Source organism: Manis javanica, chromosome 2 (genome assembly GCF_040802235.1).
Source record: "Manis javanica isolate MJ-LG chromosome 2, MJ_LKY, whole genome shotgun sequence".
Lineage (NCBI taxonomy): Eukaryota > Metazoa > Chordata > Mammalia > Pholidota > Manidae > Manis > Manis javanica.
The window spans coordinates 150,695,635-150,720,187 of record NC_133157.1 but is presented as its reverse complement, the minus strand read 5'-3'; the positions used below and the strand labels follow the sequence as shown (position 1 = coordinate 150,720,187).

The 24,553-nt window shown below is 37.2% G+C and overlaps 1 long non-coding RNA gene across 1 annotated transcript in view; it reads right to left on the bottom strand.

The window, feature by feature from the left end:
* The window catches only part of LOC140845321 (uncharacterized), a 41,419-nt gene that overhangs the window by 4,763 nt on the left and 12,103 nt on the right, over positions 1-24,553 (bottom strand). Inside the window, exons 2-4 of the long non-coding RNA XR_012124094.1 lie at positions 19,884-19,941; positions 14,395-14,466; positions 13,336-13,388 (exon numbers count right to left, since the gene is read on the bottom strand). This is a non-coding gene — a long non-coding RNA (uncharacterized lncRNA). The remainder of the gene's footprint in view (positions 1-13,335; positions 13,389-14,394; positions 14,467-19,883; positions 19,942-24,553) is intronic.

Sequence of the window (24,553 nt, the reverse complement as noted above, 5' to 3'; positions counted from 1 at the left end):
TCACAAACTTGAAAGAATCAGCAGTGGTAATTTCTCACACATTCTCATTTACTCATGCAATTTCACTGATGAAAAAGTAAACAGGCCTAAAGTAGCTGCCATTTTGGGGTTTTGTTTACCTTTAAACAGTTCTCACTTTGGCCTAATTCATGAGAGATAATTTCCCTGGACATTAAATTCAACGTCAGTAGTCATTTTCTTTTAGCACGTCAGGGACATTCTCTCTTGTAGCTGTCATTTATACTTTATAGAAGACACTTGTCAGTCTTGTGCTGCTACTGTGATTTTTTTTTCTTTGATTTCTTACAGTTTCACTATGATTATTCTTGGTATGTTTCTTTTTGTTTAACCTCTGTGGAGTTCACTGGGATTTTGAATGTGAGGATTGAGATCTTTCATTAGTTCTGGAACATTATAAGCCATTATCTTTTGAAACACTGCTTTTGTCCCGTCCATTCCTTTCTCTCCTTCAGGAACTCATGCTTAGACCTGCTCACTCTCTTTAGTAGTTTCTTCACTTCTTCTTTATTATCTTTTTTTATCCTTATCCTCAATTCTGGATACCTTTTTACTGTCTTGATTTTCTGATCTCCCACTGATTTTCTCTTCAGTTATAGCTAATGTATTATTAGTATATTCATTGAATTTTTAATTTAGGTAACTTACACTCAGTTAATTTTATCTTTTAATAGTTTATTTTGCAACAGTTCTGGGTTTATAGAAAAATTGCAAAGCTAGTACAGAGAGTCCCTATATACTGTCCTTTATCTGTCCTTTATATAATTATTTCCTATTACTTATATCTCTTATTATTAATGTCTTATGTTATGATACATTTATTACAGTTAATGAACCAAAACTGATGCATTATCATTAACTATAGACCACAGTTTATTTAGACTTCCTTAGAATTTATTTAATGTCCTTTTTCTGTTCCAGGATCCCACATTAAATTTAGTTGTCATGTCTCTTTAACGTCCTCTTGACTGAAACAGTGTCTTTAATGACCTTGGCAACTGTGATGAGTACTGAACAGCTATTTTGTAGAATGCCCTTCTATTGCAATTTGTTTGATATTTTTCTCATGATTAGACTAGAATATAAGGAGGAAGATCACAGAGGTAAAAGGCCATTATCATCACATTATAACCATCACAGACACTATCAATGTGATTTATGATTTTTTGACACCGGCTTTAATCACCTGGCTGAGGTAGTATTTGTGAGCTTTCTCTGTAAAGTTATACACACACACCCATTACTATACACCTTGGAAGAAAGTCACTATATGTAGCATATACCTAACAACAGGGAGCTATGCTTGCTCCACTTGAGTAGCGAGTATCTCCGTAAATTATTTGGAATTCTTCTGCAAGAGAGATTTATCTCTTCTGCATTTAATTTACTCAATCTTTTACTTATATATGTATGAACTCACGATATTTATTTCACATTTTGAGTAACAATCCAATACTACTGATTTATTTTGTTGCTGAAATTATTCTAGCTTTAACCACTGGGAACTCTTTTAGTTGGCCCCAGTGTTCCTTTGACATAATCCAATCAACATGTGAGTTTTATTGTTTGTTGATTTTTAGCAATTTCTTATTTTCTGGCACTACAAATGCTCCAGGCTCATCTTGTGTATTTTCTGCCCCAGTCCTAGAATTAGCCATTCTCCAAGGAGCCCTGGTTCCTTTTATTGGAGAATAGTATTAGAAACCAAAATTTGCATGCTATTTATGCATGTTGCAACAGGAGTGTCATTTTGGGGAACAATTTCAGGTAAAGAGCAAAATAATAATGTGTTTATATTAATACCTGTGTATTTGAATATATCTATAAATCTTTCTGTATGTAACCATCAGTATCTACATTAAACTGATAATTCAATCTCTTCCCCTTATTTAAGTGTAAACTCCCACTTCAACAGTGAGACATCTAGTGCCCATTATCTGTCATCCATATACTTAAATGTTCCATTCCAATATACATGTAATAATAAGTATTAGGTTGTTAACCTATAACCCTGTGGGGAACAATTTTATCAACTAAAGTATAGTACTTATGCGTACCTCCTTCTATCTTTAGTCAAACGACTGTTACTCTTTTCCAAAATTACAGAGCTTACCACCTTTCCCCCAGTCTCTTCAGTGAGATTCTTCCATATATTTGTAACATAGTTAGACTCTGAATTTCTTCCTGGGATACCCCAGCCTCCTAAATGATACTTTAAAATTTGCACCCATTAAAGTTTAATTTTTGTGCTAAAATGATCTATGAGTTTTGACAAATGCATAATGTTTTCTACTCACAATTACAGTATCATAAAGAATATTTTTATTCCCTTAAAAATCCCTTGTGCTTGAACTATATCTTTATAGTTTTGCCCTTTCCAGAATGTTTTATAACTGGTTTCTTTCACTTAGAATTATGTATTTGAGATTTTTACTTTTGCTTTTGGGGACTTTGTAGTTCATTTCCTTATATTGCTAAATAATATTCCAATGTAATGGACTATAGTTTATTCATTCAGCTATTAAGTGGATATCTTGGTTACTTCTAGTTTTTGGAGATTAGCAACAAAGCTGCTATGAACATTCACATGCAGGCTTTTGTGTGGACTTCGGATTACAAATCAATTGGGTAAATACCAAGAAACATGCTTGCTGGTTCACATGATAAGATTGTGTTAACTTTGTAAGAGACTGCCAAAGTATCTTCCAAAGTGGCCAAACAATTTTGTATTCCAACCAGCAATGAATGAGAATCCCTGTTGTTCATTATCTTTATTATCGTCCAAAATGTTTTTGTTTGTTTTACATTTCACATTTATAGTCACCCAGAATTGATTTCCATATATATGGTGTAATGTATGGATTCATGATTTTGCACATGGATTTTTCAAAATGATATTTGATGTTTTTGCAATTATAAATGATAGTTATATTTCATTTTTTAACAATTTATTATGACATGTTGAAATGAAAATGATTTTTATACATGGATCTTTTTTATCTAGCACTATTATCAAACTTATTAATTTTAATCAGTTATTTCCAGAGATATGCAGATTATCTTAATATGCAATTAAATCGTCTTTGAATAATGCCAGTGTTGTTTCTTCTTTTCCAATTTTTAAGCATATTATAGATCTTTCAGGCCTTAATGCACTGGCTAAGACCTTTTGTACTCTCTAGAACAGAAATGGATATAGTGGGCACTTTTATCTCATTCCTAATCTCAGAGGTAGAGCATTCAGTATTAATAAGTAGGTTCTTTACTGATGTCTAAAATAATTATCAAGTTATTTGCAATGATCACATCATCTATCAGATTCTTGTTCTTATCAGAGTAAGAGTTTCTTTCTATTCCTAGATGTATAAATGCTTTTTTGTTATAAATTAGTGATAAATTTTATCAAAAGCATTTTCCTTTATTTAGTGGGTTGCTCATATATTCTTCTTACATTCTATGAAAACCATGCATGATATCACTTGATTTTCTAATGTTAAACTAACTTTAAATTCCTGAAATAAGTCCAATTTGTTTAAGATGTGTTAACTTTTATAAATATTTCTGGATGCAGTTTCCTAGATTTTTACTTAGAATATTTACATTTAAATCACAAGATGTATATAGGTTTATCATCTTTACTAATGCCAGTGACAAATTTTAGTTTCAAAGAATTTGGGCTTACAAAATTTGTTTCGACATGTTCTCTTTTTCTATTTCCAGAGGAACTTATGTAATGAAGGTATTATTTCTTGCTTAATATTTGATAGATTTTTTTCACTGATGTATTCTGGGTGTGGAATTTTCCTTGTTGAAAGAATAATTACAGGATTATTCAGATTTTTCCACATTATCTTAAATCAGCTTTGGTAAATTGTATTGTTCTAGGAAGTTGTACCTTTCACTTACTATTAATTGGCATGAAGTTGTTCCTAATTTCTTGTGTTATAACTTGTTGTTTGTAGGATACACAGTATTACGCCTTTTTACTCTAGTATTGGTTATTTGTATCTTCTCTTTTTCTGTTCTATAAGTTTAACAGGGGTTTTATTTTATTAGACTTTTCATAGAAACATTCTATGAATATTTTCTAATACACAAATTTTGGTTCATTTAGTCCTTTCTAATTTGTGCTTATTTTCTATACCTTCAGCTTCTACTCTTAATTTTACTTTCTTTCTACTTCTTTCATTGGTGTAATCCTGCTGTTTTTATAACTTTATAAGAATACTTTGCTCATGTATTTAAACCTTTCTGATATTTCTATAAATAAATCTTAAAGCAATAAATCTCTCTTAAAGCATGACTTTAGCTACATACAACAAATCTTATAATGTAGAATTTTTACATGGTTCATCTATTTTTAGTTTACATTGTGATTCCTCTTTCATTCAAGAGTTAATTATACACTGCTTAATTTCCAAAGAAACAATTTTCTGGTTAAGTGTTTGTAATCAAGTAACAAATTGTTTATACAAATCCTTTGAAAGGTTGCCCAAGCTGTGCCAAATTTTTATTAATATTTTAGGTATACTAGATTGTGTATTTGTCTACTTTCATTTTCTTTTATGTGAATTCTTGCTTCATGCATTTTGAAACTACATTATCAGATATACATATATATATATATATATATATATATATATATAGTATACTACTATTCTAGAATTTGTTTGGTCCTTTTTATAGTTATTCAGCTAAATTCTCATTTTCTGTTTATCATGACCCTGACCATGACAATCACAGATATTTCAATGTAAATTTAAAAAATAGTTATTTTTGTAACTCTGTTATCTGAATCTTTCATTGATTACTTTCAACTGTTCATGATTTTTCTTGGTTTTTGGTAATGCCTTCTAATATGGCCTGGTATTTATTACTTATTTATTTTTATTTACTATTGGATATTGAACATGAAAAACTGGAAAGATCACTGGAAGCTGTAATGGCATTATCTTTCTCTAGAGAGAATCTGCATTGATTTTTTTAAATATTATATCAGTTAATGTTTATTAAGCTTCATATCTGGTGGACCAAGTCTATGGCCCAAGCTCTTGTGCTAACTGATTGTTTTTGTTGTGGTTGTTATCATTAATCTACAATTACATAAAGAACATTATGTTTACTAGGGACCCCCTTCACCAAGTCCCCCCACAAACCCCATTACAGTGACTGTAGTAAGATGCTGTAGAATCACTACTTGTCTTCTCTGTGTTGCACAGCCCTCCCCTGCCCCGACCACCACATTACCCATGCTAATCGTAATGCCCTCTTTCTTCTTCCCTGCCCTTATCCTTACTTACTTTCAGTCCTTCCCACCCAGTCCCTTTCCCTTTGGTAACTGTTAGTCCATTCATGGGTTCTGTGCTTCTGCTGCTGTTTTGTTCCTTCAGTTTTTCTTTGTTCTTATACTCCACATATGTGTGAAATCATTTGGTATTTGTCTTTCTCCACCTGGCTTATTTCACTCAGCATAATAACCTCTAGCTCCATCCATGTTGTTGCAAATGGTAGGATTTGTTTCCTTCTTATGGCTGAATAATATTCCATTGTGTATATGTACCACCTCTTCTTTATCCATTCATCTACCAATGGACATATAGGTTGCTTCCATTTCTTGACTATTGTAAATAGTGCTACGATAGACATAGGGGTGCATTTGTCTTTTTCAAACTGGGCTGCAGCATTCTTAGGGTAAATTCCTAGAAGTGAAATTCCTGGGTCAAATGGTATGCCTATTTTGAGCATTTTGAGGAACCTCCATACTACTTTCCACAATGGTCGAACTAATTTACATTCCCACCAGCAGTGTAGGAGGGTTCCCCTTTCTCCACAACCTTGCCAACATTTGTTGTTTGTCTTTTAGATGGTAGCCATCCTTACTGGTGTGAGGTAATATCTCATTGTGGTTTTAATTTGCATTTCTCTGATAACTAGCAATGTGGAGCATCTTTTCATGTGCCGTTGGCCATCTGAATTTCTTCTTTAGAGAACTGTCTGCTCAGCTCCTCTGCCCATTTTTTAATTGGATTATTTGCTTTTTGTTTGTTGAGGTGCATGAGCTCTTTATATATTTTGGATGTCAAGCCTTTATCGGATCTGTCATTTTCAAATATATTCTCCCATACTGTAGGATACCTTTTTGTCTATTGAGGGTGTCCTTTGCTTTAAAGAAGCTTTTCAGCTTGATGTAGTCACACTTGTTCATTTTTGCTTCGGTTTCCTTTCCCAGGGAAATATGTTCATGAAGAAGTCACTCATGTTTATGTCCAAGAATTTTAGCCTGTTTTTTTCTAAGAGTTTTATGGTTTTGTGACTTACATTCAGGTCTTTGATCCATTTCCATTTTACTTTTGTGTATGGGGTTAGACAATGATCCAGTTTCATTCTCTTACATGTAGCTGTCCAGATTTGCCAGCACTATCTGTTGAAGAGACTGTCATTTCCCCATTGTAAGTCCATGGCTCCTTTATCATATATTAATTGACCATATATGTTTGGGTTAATGTCTGCAGTCTCTATTCTGTTCTACTGGTCTGTGGCTCTGTTCTTGTGCCAGTACCAAATTGTCTTGATTACTATGGCTTTGTAGTAGAGCTTGAAGTTGGGGAGTGAGATCTCCCCCCTCATTTTATTCTTCCTTCTCAGGATTGCTTTGGCTATTCAGGGTCTGTGGTGTTTCCATATGAATTTTTGAACTATTTGTTCCAGTTCGTTGAAGAATGTTGTTGGTAATTTGATAGGGATTGCATCGAATCTGTATATTGCTTTGGGCAGCATGGCCATTTTGACGATACTAATTCTTCCTAGCCAAGAGCATGGGATGAATTTCCATTTGTTAGTGTCCTCTTTAATTTCTCTTAAGAGTGTCTTATAGTTTTCAGGATATAGGTATTTCACTTCTTTGGTTGGATTTATTCCTAGGTATTTTATTCTTTTTGATGCAATTGTAAATGGAATTGTTTTCCTGATTTCTCTTTCTTTGGTTCATTGTTAGTGTATAGGAAAGCCACAGATTTCTGTGTGTTAATTTTGTATCCTGCAACTTTGCTCTATTCCGATATCAGTTCTAGTAGTTTTGGAGTGGAGTCTTTAGGGTTTTTTATGTACAATATCATGTCATCTGCAAATAGTGACAATTTAACTTCTTCTTTACCAATCTGGATTCCTGTATTTCTTTGTTTTGTCTAATTGCTATGGCTAGGACCTCCAGAACTATGTTAAATAACAGTGGGGAGAGTGAGCATCCCTGTCTAGTTCCCGATCTCAGAGGAAAAGCTTTCAGCTTCTCGCTGTTCAGTATGATGTTGGCTGTGGGTTTATCATATATGGCCTTTATTATGTTGAGGTACTTGCCCTCTATACCCATTTTGCTGAGAGTTTTTATCATGAATGGATGTTGGATTTTTTTTAATGCTTTTTCAGCATCTATGGAGATGATCATGTGGTTTTTGTCCTTCTTTGTGTTGATGTTGTAGATGATGTTGATGGATTTTCAAATGTTGTACCATCCTTGCATCCCTGGGATGAATCCCACTTGGTCATGGTGTATGATCCTTTTGATATATTTTTGAATTCGGTTTGCTAATATTTTTTTGAGTATTTTTGCATCTACATTCATCAGGGATATTGGTCTGTAATTTTCTTTTTTGGTGGGGGTCTTTGCCTGGTTTTGATATTAGGGTGATGTTGGCTTCAGAGAATGAGTTGGGGAGTATTCCCCCCTCTTTTATTTTTTGGTTTTCGAGCTTGTTAGCATATAGGTTTTCATAGTAGTCTCTAATAATTCTTTGTATTTCTGTGGAGTCTGTCATGATTTTTCCTTTCTTGTTTCTGATTCTGTTGATGTGTGTTGATTCTTTTATTCTCTTAATAAGTTTTGCTAGAGGCTTATCTATTTGGTTTATTTTCTCAAAGAACCAGCTCTTGGTTTCATTGATTTTTGCTATTGTTTTATTCTTCTCAATTTTGTTTATTCTTTGATCTTTATTATGTCCCTTCTTCTGCTGACTTTAGGCCTCATTTGTTCTTCTGTTTCCAATTTTGATAATTGTGATGTTAGACTATTCATTTGGGATTGTTCTTCCTTCTTTAAATATGCCTGGATTGCTATATACTTTCCTCTTAAAACTGCTTTCACTGCGTACCACAGAAGTTGGGGCTTTGTGTTATTGTTGTCATTTGTTTCCATATATTCCTTGATCTCTATTTTAATTTGTTTGTTGATCCATTGATTATTTAGGAGCATGTTGTTAAGCCTCCATGTATTTGTGAGCCTTTTTGTTTTCTTTGTGCGATTTATTTCTAGTTTTATACGTTTGTGGTCTAAAAAGTTGGTTGGTAGAATTTCAATCTTTTTGAATTTACTGAGGCTCTTTTTTTGTGTGTGTGGCCTAGTATGTGGTCTATTCTGGAGAATGTTCCATGTGCACTTGAAAAGAATGTGTATCCTATTGCTTTTAGATGTAGAGTTCTATAGATGTCTATTAGGTCCATCTGTTCTAGTGTGTTGTTCAGTGCCTCTGTGTCCTTACTTATTTTCTGTCTGGTGGATCTATCCTTTGGTGTGAGAGGCGTGTCAAAGTCTCCTAAAATGAATGCATTGCATTCTATTTCCTCTTTTAGTTCTGTTAGTATTTGTTTCACATATGCTGGTGCTCCTGTGTTGAGTGCATATATATTTATAATGGTTATTTCCTCTTGTTGGACTGAGCCCTTTATATTATGTAATGTCCTTCTTTATCTCTTGTTACTTTCTTTGTTTTGAAGTCTACTTTGTCTGATACTAGTACTGCAGCACCTGCTTTTTTATCCCTGTTGTTTGCATGAAATATGTTTTTCCATCCCTTGACTTTTAGTCTGTGCATGTCTTTGGGTTTGAGGTGAGTTTCTTGTAAGCAGCATATAAATTGGTCTTGCTTTTTTATCTAGTCTATTACTCTGTGTCTTTTGATTTGTGCATTCAGTACATTTACATTTAGGGTGATTATTGAAAGATATATACTTATTGCCAGCTCAGGCTTTAGATTCGTGGTTACCAAAGGTTCAAAGTTAGCTTCTTTACTATCTTACTGTCTAACTTAATTCACTTATTGAGCTGTTATAAACACTGCCTGGTGATTCTTTATTTCTCTCCCTTCTTATTGCTCCTCCTCCATTCTTTATATGTTGGTTGTTTTATTCTGTGCTCTTTTGTGTTTCCTTTAACTGCTTTTGTGGATAGTTGATTTTATTTTTGGCTTTTAGTTAGTATTTGGTGGGTCTGTGTTCTTTGCAGTGATTTCATTTTCTCTGGTGATATCCATTTATTCTTAGGAGTGCTCCCATCTAGAGCAGTCCCTCTAATATACCCTGCAGAGGTGGTTTGTGGGAAGCAAATTCTCTCAACTTTTGCTTGTCTGGGAATTGTTTAATCTCTCCTTCATATTTAAATGATAGTCATGCTGGATACAGTATTCTTGGTTCAAGGCCCGTCTGTTTCATTGCATCAAACATATCATGCTATTCTTTTCTGGCCTGTAAGGTTTCTGTTGAGAAGTCTGATGATAGCCTGATGGGTTTTCCTTTGTAGGTGACCTTTTCCTCTCTCTAGCTGCCTTTAAAACTCTGTCCTTGTCCTTGATCTTTGCCATTTTAATTATTATGTGTCTTGGTGTTGTCCTCCCTGGTTCTTTCATTCCTGGAGATCCTTTTGTCTCTCTCTGCATCAGCTTCTATACGTTCCTGTTCTCTGGTTTCTGTTCCATCAATGGCCTCTTGCATCTTATCCATTCTGCTTGTAAATCCTTCCAGAGATTGTTTCATTTCTGTAATCTCCCTACGGTCCTCATCCCTTAGCTCTTGCATATTTCTCTGCAGCTCCATCAGCATGGTTATGACTTTTATTTTGAATTCTTTTTCAGGAAGATTGGTTAGGTCTATTTCCTTCTCAGGGGTTGACTCTGTGATTTTGGTCTGTATCAAATTCTTCTGCCTTTTCATGGTGATAGAGGTAGTTGTGCAGAGCTGGCACATGTGTTGGCTGGGAGAATGTCCCTTCTTGCTGGTTTGTAGCCTTCCTCTCCTGAGAGAACAGCGACCTCTAGCAGCTTGTGCTGGGAAACTGCACGCAGATGGGGCTTCTGATTCTTGCCCGACTGCTGTGGAGTTAAGCTCCACGGTTGCTGTGGGCATGGCCAGCCTCAGTCTGCTGCTCCAATACGGCAGAGCCACATCAGAGGGGAAACAGGCAGGAGGTTGTTTATTGCCATGAGGGGCCTCTGAGCTGCACTGCTGTCCAGGGGGTTGAGGGACCTGGAGTTCCCTGGGTTGCCAGCTGCTGGGCTAAGTGTCCTGGGATGCTTTCATCCAGCTGTTCGGTCCCTGTCCCTTTAAGACTTTCAAAAGCACTCGCTTTTCTTTGTCCCAGAAGTGCCAGCTGCAGGGACCCACTCACAGGTCTTACTGTCCTTTTTCCCTAGTATCCAGCACACCACGCACTGTGTGTCTGTGCTCTGGTGCAGATGGCTAGGGCTGGGTGTTTAGCCATCCTGGGCTCCCTCTCCCTCCCCTCTCTGACTCCTCTCCTCCTGCCTGGAGCTGGAGTGAGAGCTGCTCATGTCCCACTGGGCCGTGGCTTGTATCTTATCCCTTCATGAGGCTCTGGGTTCTCGCATGTGTGCATGTAGTCTGGCTGTTGCCCTGTGTCTTCTGGTCTCTCTTTTAGGAAGAGTTGTATTTGTTGTATTTTAAAAAATATATATGGTTTTGGGAGGAGATTTCCGCTGCTCTACTCATGCCACCATCTTGGCTCCACCCCCCTCTGCATTGATTTTTAACAAAAAATAATTCCTTACTATCTCCAGCCGATCAGGAAGGGAGATGGTTTCCACCCAGTTCTTAAAGAGGCTGATCTATTCTCAGTTTAACTTTCCTTTTTGGTAGAGACTTGCAGAGCCCTGGGCTTACCAGGAAGCTTGATGGACCTGAACTCCAGTTTCTGTTCTCATAGGCCTGAGAACTGACTGAAGATTTTCAGGATCTTGGAGAAAATTGGTCTCTTCTAATAAGCCAGAATCACCTCTTGAGTATTTTTGTTTACTTAGGGATCAGTACTTTAATTCTCCATAGGCATGGTGGCTCTTCAGTATCACTCAAAAGATTAAAAAATATCTTATATATTTCTCTAGTTCTTCTGATGTATAGTATTGTCTGAATAATTTATTCTGCCTTGACTCAAAATAAAACTTCTTATGTGGGTATGAAAAATTTAAAGGATTTTGAGAACAGGGAAGAGAATGGGGGATTTCCTTTTTCTTAATATTGTTTATAAATATGAAGGAGATGAAGCAATGTAGAGGACATGAAGTTATGTAGAGAATCTTTTATTTCCAACTGAACATTTCTCATCCTTAATTTCCTGTGAATTTTTAAGTGAAAATAATAAGTTTAAGCTTTCCCATAAACTGTTTTTGTACCATTGCTATGAGCTCATTTGTATTTCCATACACAAACTTGCTGCAGTTCAGGAAAAAAAAAATTCTGTGTTATAATTAAATAATTTTAATGCAGGGCATGTGAAGAAAGCCCCTTGTAAGCTTGTCCAATCACTTGGATACACCTGACCAATTCATCTGCAAAGGAATGAAATAGCAAACATTGCTGTAAGGAACTGGTTGGAAAAATTTGGATAGGCACCCTGGAATCTCAGTTCTCTGAAATTAGGAATGGTTTAGCTACTCATATTTTTCTCTTGTTCAGGATAGATCACATGCCTCCAGGAAATTCTGATTCAGTTACATAGTTTTAATATTCACTGTGATGAAACTGTTATTTGCATCTTTTTATCATGGATTATGAATTTGAGCCTTTCTGATTCCTTCTTTTTTTTAATTAATGTGATGCCACTAAAAACATACTGACCTTTAGGCCAAGAAACTCACTATCTGAATGACAGCAATTAGTATAGGGTAGTGTTATTCTGAGCTATTGAAAAACAGTGTTCCTTTGGTAGTAAGAGCTATTGAAAAACAGTGGAGTTCCTTTGGTAGTAAGAGCGGACAGGGTACCCCAGGGTGCCCTGAGCAGCCCCCAACGCCGTCCCTGCCTAATAACCATCACCCCCCTCCCCAGCAGGGGCTGCAGCCGCCCCAGAACCATCACCGCAACCACGAGCCGTGAGGCTGAGATCCGGCCAACACCAGCCCCGGGACCTGGGCAGCAGCTGAGGGAGCAGTGGCCCTGACCGCCTGACATCAGTGGCACCTGCCAGCAGAGACAAAGAGGTCATCACAAGGAACGTTTGGGGAACAGTAAAATGGCTCAATGTAAGAAACATGTGGTTTCATCAACACAAAAGACACGATGGAAGATGTATTTGTACACGACTGCCATAAAGAATAACCCCAGGAAGTCCCTTCACAGTGTCGGGGATGGAGAGCCTGCAGAGTCAGATGTTGGCAAGGAGAAAAGGGTGTGGAGGCAGCACATGTTCCCTGCCTGGTGGAGTTCCAGCACAAGGCGGTAAATGAGCGGCAGACCCTAATAATCATTAAAGACGCTATCCACGTGGGCTGGTGTGCAGCAGTCCCCTGCAGAATTACCAGAATAGTGTGAGTGGGGAAAGTGTGAGGGATGGGGGTGCTCCCGAAGGCCGGACCCCACAGTACGCCACTCCGCAGGCCACGGGACCCACCTACTACACATTGGCATTGATTTTTAACAAAAAATAATCCCTTACTATCTCCATCCAATCAGGAAGAGAGATGGTTTCCACCAAGTTCTTAAAAAAGTTGATCTCTTCTCAGTTTAACTTTCCTTTTTGGTAGAGACTTGCAGAGCCCTGGGCTTACCAGGAAGCCTGATGGACCTGAATTCCAGTTTCTGTTCTCATAGGCCTGAGAACTGACCGAAGACTTTCAGGATCTAGGAGAAAATTGGTCTCTCCTAATAAGCCTGTGGGCATGGACCACAGTATCCCAGCCCTCCTATGCAGGGGGAGGTAGTGCAGGGGGTGACAACCAGGGGAGGGGAGAACAAGGCAGGCCAGTGAGACAGAATATGTATGGGGGGAGCGGTTAGAGGCAATGATTCCGCACGGGTCCCCCTCGCCAACACTGGCCTAGACAGGGCAGCCATGAAGAGGATAAGGAAAGTCAAGGAGAGGAGACCCAAAGTCAGCAGGCACCTCAAAGTCCCTACATCTGCAACTTCAATTACCGCCGCAAATGCCCAGTAAACCCTAAGCCACCAGATGGCAAGGAGGCAAAAGCAGCCGATCCGCCAGCTGAGATTTCATCCGCTCAGAGGCAGAGCAGCGGGCCTGAGGAAATGCTGACTTACCAACCCTTCCATCATCCGGTTTAGTCATCCAACAAGAAATGCATAGGAAATTCCTGCAATAAGAAATGAGTGAGAGTTGGAGCTTACTTTTTGGGCATTAACCAGATAACCAGAACTATCTGCAATATCTATGGAGCAAAGGGTTTTCATTATTTTTAACCTTAAATTGTCTCTTTTTGGTAACGGCAAATGTGTTTTTTTTTTTAAATGCCTAGTTTTTCTCAATACACCTTTAAAGGTGTTTTAATTGTTTTACATCTGGTCAAGATTTTTAAAAACCTCATTTTTAATTTGTAATAAAAGTTTACAACTTAATTTTTTTAAAAGTCAAACAGTAAGCACCTATTAATAAAGGTCTTAATAAAGAAAAAACAGTGTTTGATATGTCACATTACCTTCTTTTGAAACAAAGATAAAAGACTTTGGATAACAGATCCCAATGGAACATTAATTCCATCAGTATTTGAAATATTAACAAGGATAGCTATGTAAATTAAAATATGTTGTGTTCCAGAATGCAAAGAACATATTAGTAGTTGGTGCATAAATTGTTTATATTAATCTTATCTTTTCTCCCTATTAAATTTATAGGGAATTAGAAATATAAAGGCCTAAGGGGCCTAGCACAGAAAGCAGACTATTTATCATTCCTCACTGATTAGCTATATATTAATCAAACAAGTGATTGAGAATAGCTGAAAGGTTCTAAAAACTGTTTTTCTAGAAACTGAAATCTTTACCAAAAATTAATAATGTAGAAAATCTGTATTTTAATGCTGAGATATACAGTGTAATAACCTGGAAACTTTGATATCTTTATTTATTTTTGCATTGGTATCTTGACTTTTAACTGCTTAAAATCACTTAGGAGGTCCCAGGGATATAATGATATTAGAAACTCAGACATTCATGTTTTTAATCATCTATCAAGCTGCACACTACTCTACCTTGAGAACTGTATATTTGAGGATAAAATTCAACCTAAATAGTACCTTTTTTTTTCCCTATAGAAAAACTGAAAATCACAGGTCATTAATGTAGCGTACATGAATTACCCACCTAATTCTTCGTAATTCTTTTAGTCTCTTTCAAATTATACTCAGTTTGCCCTCCATGTTTGGATTCTGCCACCTACAAACAGCCAGAAAAAAACAGTATAAAATTTAATAGTTTAAACAGTATATCCTATCAAAGAAAAGATGGAATTTCTGTAAAAAGAAAACCACAACAAATGGTGAACTTGAACAATGCCACAACCTTGATTCCTCAGGTGTATAATAAACACACCAGCAAGAGCTTTATGTGTGTTATTTTAAACACATGGATTAATGTCCAATGTCATCCTGAGAAAAATTCTTCATAAGGGAAGTTCAAAACCTACTGACCAACAAGACACAAATTCCAATGCAGGAGTGAGGTCCTCTCATGAGTACCTTACCATCAGGGAGATTGAAAGACAATTCAGAAAACTTTCTTCAAGTACTGTTCCTATGGGAACCCCAATTTTATACTCCTTATTCAGTTTTTACAATCCCATAACATCATCATAACCACATGTAATATTGTTCATGCATAGTATTAAGTATTATGTGAAAATACTTGAAATGTGGATAAATTCTGTATTCTTATCAAAGCACTTGCCACTTTAAAAGTTTTAGTCCATGAACTAAGCAATCTACTATTACACTTAAACTATTTTTAAAAAGTGATTAAAGCCATAATAATTTAGAAGCCAACAGAAGGCATTTCAAACCTAACAGTGAAAGATGAGGACTTAAGACAGCTGAATAATTCTGACTTGTCCATTAACTTTCAGCAAGACATTATCTAAGGTCCTTAATCCTCTTTCATCTCAATTTTCTTTTATTGAATGAAGAGGGTTGAACTTGGGTATTTCTTAGGTCCCTTATGTATTTGATGTATAGGAATTGAAGAATTTGAAGCACCTCCCCATATTCTGGAGAATTAAGGCAGGAGGGCAATCTGTCACTATAACTGAAGTGGATTAGGACACAAGGGACTGAACTCACACCTACTTATGCCTTCATCATGAGAAGTAGTGACGGGCCTACTCATTTGGTATAATGCCAGGTTTCTCCAAAAGCCTCGGGTTCATCAATGAGGGTGCAACCAAAGTGCAAGAACATTCCTAACCCCACCGCTGGGGTGCCCGGCATGCTGAGACTGATAAGCTGATGCCTCTTGAGCTACTACATCCTTATCAGAGGTGAAGAGACAGTCCCAGGAAGCCATCTTCCTCCACTCCCCAAACTCTCAGCCTTCCCTCCACCACCTGTTCTGAATCGATGGGGACTAAGTGTGCTCAGCTTTGATTCTTCTGTCTTCGGTCACCTCAAGAAGCCCCAGACCTAGCACATCAGTCACCCTCTAGTCCCCTGTGGTCATAGGCACTGCCCCTCTCTTTTCTATCCCCCTTTCCCCTTTATCTTCTGAAGCCCTTCCATGTGCCCTCTGAACCTTACCTTCCATCATGAGCAAATGTCCCCACATTCTTAGCCTCTTCTCAGTGCTTCTCTCACATTCTTGATGTAACCAAACCTGGCTGTCCCCTAAGGACCTTACTTTCCCTTCACCCTCTTAATTGGTGGCTGTTTTCTTCCACCTGTGCATTGTACTGGGGTGGGGGGAGATGGCTGACTTGCTCTTCCTTGCTATTTTCAAACTATTTTTCTTCCCTTCTTTCTAAAAACCCCCCAAACTTTTAGTCTCATATAACAGATAATGCTTTTTATAACTTTATTTTCTTTCTTATTTCAATTCATTTCTATTGACTCTAGTTTCTAGCTCCTACTATGCCTTTTATGAAACACAGATCTTTTCTCCTGCTTTAATTCTTGACAATTTTGGTAGACACGTAGCTAATTCTCCCCACACTCTATCCTCTCGGTTACTTGATCCCCTCTCTGCAATGATCTTAGCCACTCACTTTTCTCAGACTCACTCTCATGGTCTACCCAAGATCTTTTCATTATCAATAACTACAGAACAAAATGTCAGCCTCTGTTTACATCTTAATCTGCAACACTAAATATTACAGGCTTTCAGCTGCCCTGGTCACAGAGTTGTTCAACAGCAGCCAAGGCTAAGTGCCCTGGAATGTTGAGAATTCAGACTGGCCCAAACTCCTCCTCCTACAGAAACATAAAAGGTGAAGCCATGGAGGGGATTCAAACAAAGATGTGTATCAAGACAATTAATAGCATTTACCACCCCCCCGTGCTGCTTTAACATGAGCTCTAAAATCCATAAGCTTTCTAATATACATACATATTCTACAAGCACCGAGAAAAAGAAGAAGAAAAAGAAGGGTTATGGGAGGAGTAGAAGATCCCTCTGTAACTAAAATTCTTTTTAGAAAACAAACAAAATAGCAGCTCCTAGTTAACCTACTCAAGAAAACAGTTTTTGAATTTACCCTTTGTAAACAACTTAAATGAGATTGACCAGGTTAGTGTGTTGAAGTTAGGGCTATGATTATCCAGGTTATTTAAAATTCAAATTTTGAATGCAAGTTACTGTCAAAAATGCAAGGGATTTAGTTTACCCTAGCAAAAGAGCTCTACTTTCTAATTACAGGCTTAATGTTAAATTAGGTCCTGTTTCTCTGCAGCAGCAAAGTAATCAGATGAAAATCCCATGCCTCTATTAAACATTTACATTAGAGGTACCTAATTATACCAGATTTTTTTGGAAATGTTCTAAAAGGCTGTGAAAAAGGCAGGGACTCTTTCACAGGAGATGGGCACCAGCTTAGGACCATCCTGACATCGAAACTAGTTATGTGAGTGCTCATGTAGGTCACAGAATGTACTGGGTACTTGGGGTGAGGATTTAATAATGTGTGCAATTATTGAACCACTGTGAAGTATACTTGAAGCCAATATAATATTGCATATCAACAATACTTCTAAAAAATTTTAGAAAACCACAAACTAAATAAGTACATGGCTAAAAGTTGGATGCACAGAGACCAATGTCTATTAGCCAAGAAAAAAAATGTACTAGGTGCTTCTAAATATAATTCAGTTCAATAGATCAACCGAGCATCTGTAATGAAGGTATTTGTTCTCCATCTGCCTCAAGAAAATACAGCAAGAATTCACAAAAGAAGCCCATAAACCTTTAAGCTTTCCAAAATTATTGTTGTGGAGATAGGAAGTTAAGTTAGTGTAAACAAAATTTTAATGTTGAAAAATAAATTCACATAGGTTTCCTTTGGTCCAACTGGTCACACGTTTCCTAAGCCCTTTTACATCCACAAAGACATGATATTTGTAACGCTATGAGATTTTACCATTAGAAGCCCCTATGGTTCATAGTTGAATAGATAACACCCAGCCGTAGTCACTCAACAAGGAGTGCAGCAGGCTCTGTTTCCTCTATTTCATGTCATGATGCCATGCTTGAAGGCATAATTGAAGTCGAAGAAGGGAGAATCTGGACAGTCTAGGTAACATGAGGCATGCGCAAAGAAGTGCACTCCTGGTCCAGATTTACTCCCTGTCTTCTCCTGCCCCTGCCTGATACGAAAATGCTTCCTCAAGATCTCCTTTCTCAAGGTCAGCACATTCCTCCCTGCTCTGTGAACTTCCCACTTTCCTGATGCTATCTTTGCTTACCACCTGGGCCCTCCCTCTCTGCCTGAGTCCCTCTGACAAACAAATTGGTTAGATAGTCTACCTGATTTTCATTTGAAATTCTTCCCCAGGAACCTACTCCTTGGGTTCCACATAGCACAGCCCATGAGGACTGGCCCCCTTTCTGTATTCCTTCTTCCCACTGAACCTGATTAAATTCCAGAAGCATGCAGTGCTCAGGGCCCCTGCATTTTCAGCAATGGGATTCAATAATACCTATATGTAGAAACATTTTAGTGTGGAATTTTGGGAGGCAAAAAGTTACGTGTTGATAAGAGAGTAACATTATGCAGCATTTCTTTGAACACAAAGCTCACCCTCTTCTTTAAGCCCCACCAGTGCCTTTCCTACAATATACAGAATTCATTCTTGGCCTTTCCTTCTGCAAGGTGCTTAGAGATTACATCACAGGAAACCAATGCCATTGATGTCTGGTGTTTTCTTACTTCATCACCCTATGAACAGCCTCTTCTGTTTGCTCGGGTCTGTTGTCATCCTTAGAATCACAGAGCTCCTTGACCTTTTAAAAAAATTTTCTGGGTAGTATCTTTCAACTCCCACTGATTTTCAAGACAGTGTGGAATTAACAACCATTTTAAGATCTTTTTACTGGGAGCAACTGTTTTCTGTTTGGGGTCCAACTCCCAGTCACCTCAGTCAATGCCCCTCATGGAAGCATTAGCCCAGGTTAATCCCTGCTTGATCTGTTTCCTGGCTGCAGTGTCCACAGCTGCACACTGAGCTGCTATGCTTGCAGTGGCATGACTTTGCTGGTGGCTGCTGCCGCCACTCGTTCATTCCATCTGCACCCCTCTGGTCATCCGCATTCCATCTAAGGCCATGAGCTGTCTCCTAAATGTTCAACCATAAAATGAGATTTTGATGCAGGTTCTCATCTGACATTTCATGTGCTCTCAAAGACTGACTATTAAGGAGTGATAAAGGCTGAGAAGCTTTCTGGAAAAAATGAATGCGGCAATGATCTGCCTATAAAGAAACCATACCTCCTTGACAATGGCAAAGGAAGACATGAAAGGGGTGTGGCTTAATTTCTACTATGCCTAACTATATCAGGGACACTTTATTTTTATTAATTTCCCATCTTATTACCAATATAGCTGGAAGAGGTAGAGGGAAATGTGTGCCCACAGAATGTGCACAATAAAAACTTCTGTTTTTAATAGCTTTAGAGCCACAACATTACTTGATTATTTTTAAACTTTTAAATGAAATCTCTTAAGAAATATCAGGAATGGTGGACATTCCAAATTATTCACAAATTGCCTCTGATTCACTCCAGGACCTCTGAAAGCCAGTCCAAGTTATGTCAGGCCCAGAAGTCCCATGGACTACTACAATATGGAGCTGGTTTTCTAAATCCTTTTGAAGCCATCAAACTGCAGTGGTGATGGAAATGGGACCCAAGGTAGAAGTGCCCATCTTCCGAGGCCCTCTCCACTGACCAGTGATGGAGACCTAGCTGCACCCTTTACTCCGCCCCCCTCTCAACATGAAGCAGCCAGAGCGGTCGTTTCCCCCTTTCCCTAGCAGCAGCTAGGGTCTCCATCTGTAGAAGGGAGAATGAGACAGGGACCGTGGGCTCAGACAGAGTAGGAAGAGGGCCTCCGGAAAAAAACAAAGCAAGATTATCCATTGTGAGATTTGCTTTGGCCTGCTGGGGGGGCGCAGCTTATTTTTCGGACTCTACCCAGGTGCTGCTTTTTCTTCCTCCAGCCCTAAACAAATGATTGCAACCTGGGCAATGTAGCAAGCAAGCCGAAAACAACATAGTAAAAACAGGAAGGATTTCATCTTGAAAATTAGATTGCATTTTAAAACCCAATTAGTTAAAAAGTAAGTTTCTTAACAGACAATTCTAACTCAGCTTACCTTGGGAGCAAAGCAGGCAGCCTTGAGTGATACACTCCCAGACCAGGAAGCTGCTATCCTGGGAGGAAATCAGAGCAGTAAAATTCTTGTAAATAACCAGGAAGAACAATAAGAAACTTAGTGTTTCTTCAGAGGTAAACATTTTGGGACCACTTGGCAGGTGTGCATCCCTGGCCTATAAAACCCCTAGACAATGTACCACCCTGGCCTGAGCCAGGAGCTCTGTTCTCTCGCTTTCTCTCTAAATAAAAGCCTCTACCTTGCTCTGCTAAAGAAAGAAAGAGAGAAAGAAAGAAATATCAGGAGTTGCTTAAATATCAATTTCATGTACCATGAGTGAAAATTACTACAAAACGTTTTGCTCTACTTACATATAATCTGTATCTGCTATGTCAACAATCATGGTTGCTTGCTTGAAAAATAGGCACCAACCTGGATTCTGAAGTAAATAAATTATTTTCTATGGAAAAAATAATACAATATGAAGGGAAATGGCAAGCCTTGTTAAAGTGTTTTTAGATCTTTTTAATTAGTCTTTTATTCATGGGGAAGAAAAAGATTTTTTGACTCTAGAAAAGAGTCTTTTTATGAAAAATGGATTTTTAAACAAATTCCCAATGGATAATTCAGAAGGAATTATTAACATCAGAAAGTATAATAGATTTACTTAAGATTTATAGTATACCTTATACAGCATTTTATGAAATAAAATATTTTGAGGTTATAAAAATTGAAGATCCACATTGTTTTTCAGGACTTATCATTTAAACCATCTGTATTAAATTTTAAAAATGATACATGATATTTATATCATTTTGTTAGTATTTACAAATATATTTGTGTGGCTGATTATAAGCATTCCCATATGATTCACTCTCATAAAACAGGTGTGAGAGTGACAAGAATGATCAGGAAATTGTATTATCGAGATGACCAAACTCTGCATTATGTAGATCTTTTGTGGTAGACACATACTGATGTGTTAGATTCACATATGCAAAAAACAGTGTATTTCCTTAGATGATTAATTGACATCATTTTCCACTCACTTAATAGCTTGCACTTTCAACTTTAAAAAAATTACATTTCCTTGGCTTCCAAAAAACTTTGATTCAAAAACAATTGCCAATAGGTGTTTTTTTTAATAGCAGCTAAATGGAAGTGTTTGTTAATTAGTGATTAAAAATTTGCTAATTGATAGCATTTACATTTGCTTATGTTCTTTTATTGTTCAAGTTACTTAAATCTTCTATCAAATTTTACTCTACATATAACCAGAGCCCACTGAACAAATTGTACATGGGTTACTCAATTGTAGATGGGTTACTTTCTGCTTTTAGACCTTGACATGTGTAGGGCTTCAAAGTTTGATTTCTCTAATATTTAGATTCTTTTCTATGGTGTGCCACTGTTTAAAAAGCTTTCGAGGACACTTCTCCAATCACTAGGAATATAAACGTCTAAAGATCATTTTTAAAAGATTTCCAGGGACTAGACATTTTGAGTGCATTTTTTAAGTACTCTTCCTTTTCATTGGACACACAAAACTGTTCTGACTGGCCTTAGTAGAAATCTATGGTTAGTATCATAATGTTTTAAAGTATACAACTGAAAAGAAAAGCAGTACATTGAAAACTTGGTCTTTTATTTGGAAATTTTATAAAATTATGAAGAATGGAAATAATTGATAATATGTAAGATGATCTGCAGATAATATATTTTTAGTTTGTGTATAATGTTACTGTGTGCTATGTAAACCTGATTGGCCCAACAGGCCTCCAGATAGGCTAATAGATGTCTGTGATTACTTTCTTTCCTGAATGTTAAAGCAGAATCCAGTAAATACACTCAACAGGAAAGATTGAATCTCTCAACTGGAACCCCAGAGATTTCCTTCCTAATATCTGGCACTGCTTCTCCCAGTCTGTTCTGTGTATGGTAGCCTGATCAGTTCTGTTGGGATGAGAAGGTTCTATACTCACATATTCTGACAGCGATGAACACATTTTTAAAGCTTCACAATGAAAGTTAGCCTTGTATAAGCACTGAAAAGTTCTGTAATAAAGATCCCTGTTAAATTTCATTTGCTTCAGCACTTTTATTACCATAGAATTATTTTTAGAATGAATACCTGTTAATATCCTATGGAAAACTTCAAAAATTGCTATACTAGACAAACTAGGCTTGCTTACAAGGTTATGTTCATTAGGATGTGTTTTCTTCTTTCCTTTGTTTCTCTTTCTCTTTTTTTTGTGTGTGTCTGTGTACATCAGATCCCAAGAACTTATTTATCTTATAACTACAAGTGGTATGTACCCTTTTGACAAACATTTTCCCATTTCCCCACCCTCCATCCACTGGTAACCTATTTCTATGAGTTCGGCTTTTTTAGATTCCTCATATGAGTGAGATCATGCAATATTTTTCTTTCTCTGACTTACTTCACTTAATAATCTGTCAAGATTCACACATTGTTGCAAATAACAGGACTTCCTTCTTTCTCATGGCTGAATAATATTCCACAGTATACATATTAAAAAATCTTCCTTATACATTCATCCATAGATGGACACTTAGGTTGTTTCCAAATCTTGCCTATTGTGAATAATGCTTCAATCAATACAGGGATGTAGATTATCTCCTCTAGATAATGTTTTCATTTCCTTTGGACATACACCCAGAAGTGGATTGTTGGATCATATAGTATTTTTATTTTTAATTATTGGAGGCACCTCCATACTGCTTTCCATAGTAGCTGCACCTATTTAACCAACCAGCAATGGACAAGCTTCCCTTCTCTCCACATGCTGGCCAGCACTTGCTATGTCTTATCTTTTGATTCTAGCACATGTGAGGTGATATCTTATTATGGTTTTGATTTTCATTTCCCTAAATAATTACTGATGTTGAGGATCTTTTCATGTTCCTGCTGTCCATTTGTATGTCTTCTTCGGAAAACTATCTATACAGTGTTCTATGCACTTTAAAATCAGATTCTTTTTATTTTTTTTTGCTATTGAGTTGTATGAATTTGATCCCTTTTCAGAGAAGGTTTGCAAACATTTTCTCCCATTCCACAGGTTGCATTTTCATTTTGTTGATGGTTTCTTTTGCTGTGAAAAACCTTTGTAGTTTGGTGTAGTCTGACTTGCTGATTTTTGCTTTGGTTGCTTATTCTTTTGGTGTCATATCCAAGCAACCTTTGCCAAACTAACATCAGGTAGTTTTTTCCTTGTGTTCTCTTCTAGGAGTTTTATGGTTTCATGTATTATGTTTAAATTTTTAATCATTTTAACACCATTTATTGAAGAGACAAGACTATGCCCATTGAATACTCTTGACTCCCTTGTCAAATATGTGTGTGTATGTGAGATTTTACTACTGGACTCTCAATTCTGTTCCTTTGGTGTATTTGGCTTATGTCAGTACCATAACATTTGAGTACAATAGCTTTGAAATGTAGTTTGGAATCAAGACATGTGATGCCTCTAGCTTTCTTCTTCTTTCTCAGGATTGCTTTGACTATTTGGAATCTTTTGCAGTTCCACCCAAATTTTAGGATAGTTTTCCTATTTCTGTGAAAAAATGCCATTAGAATTTTGACAGATGAATCTACAGATAGCTTTGGGTAATATAGGCATTTTAATAATTTTAATTCTTCTGATTTATGATTGTGGGTAGCTTTTCTTTATTTGTGTCTTCTCTAAGCCATAGTTTTTAAGGTACAGAACTTTCCCCTGCTGACATTATATCCTGCAACTTAACTGAATTTATTTACTAGTTCTAATAGTTTTTTTGGTGGAATCTTTAGGATTTTCTATATATAAAATTATATCATATGCAAATGGACAGTTTTACTTCTTCCTTTTCAATCTGGATGCATTTTATTCCCCCTTCTTACCTAATTACTCTGGTTAAGACTTCCAGTATTATATTGAATAGGAGTGGTGAGACTGGGCACCTTTGCCTTATTCCCAGTCCTAGAGCAAAAGCTTGTAACCTTTCACTGTTGAGTACGATGTTAGTTGTAGGCTTAACAATATGGTCTTTATAATGTTGATACTCTATACTTTGCCCTTTGACCTTTATACTATAGATATGCTATAAATAAGGAGTTAACACACCACGTTACTGTAGGATCTAAGCATTCAGTGAAGACAACAGGTTAGCCTGTTAGCCTAAGCACAGCCATCTTGAGAAGCTCAGATGAATATGTGACTCAGAAAGGCCTTGAAAAACGAGGTGAAAAACAAGTTAATCATAAACACCAGGTGGTGGGCAGCTGCGGCCTTCAGACAGCTAAACCTTGGTCAGTTAGTCATACATACCAAGCTTATCTTGCTGAAACACTGTATGGCTGAGGGTGTTCTTATCTCGTGAAACCCCCGGGATGTGGCGCCAACCGAAGATTTATGCGTCCTTGTTGAGACCCGCTGCGTTGGGCTAACACTTGGACCCCAGCTAGCTGGTTCCTGAATAAATTCCTCTTGCTTGTTGCATCAAGAGACGCCTTTCGTGAGTGATTTGGGGCGGCGTCCTCCTCTGGGAGAATCCAACAGTTACATTCTTTTATATGATACCTTCCTTACTTCCCTTGTTGAGAAGGAATTTTTTCATCCTTTGCGTTCTGATATTTTTGTTGTACTTCTTTTATGGCATTTAATACTTTC